The 816-nt window shown below is 50.2% G+C and overlaps 1 protein-coding gene across 2 annotated transcripts in view; it reads right to left on the reverse strand.

Annotated features, from left to right (window-relative positions):
* VCAN (versican) overlaps positions 1–810 on the reverse strand; it is a 100,062-nt gene extending 99,252 nt beyond the window's left edge. For both annotated transcript variants that reach the window (XM_031061910.1, XM_031061909.1), the window contains exon 1: positions 636–810. The gene's annotated coding sequence lies outside the window, so the exon portion shown is untranslated. The remainder of the gene's footprint in view (positions 1–635) is intronic.
* Positions 811–816: the final 6 nt, after the last annotated feature.

The raw sequence follows: 816 nt of genomic DNA on the forward strand, positions 1-816 counted from the left end.
GGGATTGGAGGGGAAAAAAAAAAAGGGGGATGTGGGGAGCACACAGGAGTGGAGGACACAGAGCACACGCTTTTCCCAGCGCTGCAAAACTGGTGGCCGGGGGGAAAGGTCCGTGCTCGTCGCTCCTGCCACACGGGCGCTTTGTGTACTAAACACCCGTAAGGAACAGCTTCCTCCCGTCTCCCTCCGGAGCCCCGTCGCACGCCAAGGTGCGGCTCTACCTTCGCAGCCATCCAAAGCCACCAGCACCGAACACTCTTGTCAGGGCTCCCACCCCAAAGTCTTCTATTCCCTAGTTTTCTTTGTTCTCCTCTTTGCACCGTTTTTTTTTTTTTTCTTCTCTTTTTTGTATTTATTTTCTTTTTTTTTTTTTTTCTGGTGGGTTCCCGAGCATCCCTCCTTCTCCTCTTCCCCCGCGTGTCGTTGAACTTATCCCAGGTTGTTTAAATTCACCAATCATCGCTATTCCCTCCCCGCTTAAGATCTGCAGTTCGAACTCTTTGTTGGTGCAAGCAGTAAAACAATTGTTTTAAATCTTAGACTAGGTGTTTGCTGGCAGTCATGTTATAGGAAAAAAGGAGGGGGAATCAAAAAAATCACTACAAACCACCCCGCAATAAAAGAGTTATAGTTACCTTAAAAGGTAGCGTATTGCAGAGATAGCAAAAAATCACAACGTGGTGGCTGGGCTAGTCCAGAGATCCCAGTGGCCGCATGAAAGAGTAAATTCCCTCGTTAGTGCTGGAAGGAGCCGGTGGTTCCGGGCTCTCCCCTTGTGCCGGAGCTCGGTGTCCCCTCCTTCGCTCGCTTCCCGCC

Source organism: Geospiza fortis, unplaced genomic scaffold, assembly GCF_000277835.1.
Source record: "Geospiza fortis unplaced genomic scaffold, GeoFor_1.0 scaffold43, whole genome shotgun sequence".
NCBI classification, from domain to species: Eukaryota; Metazoa; Chordata; class Aves; order Passeriformes; family Thraupidae; genus Geospiza; species Geospiza fortis.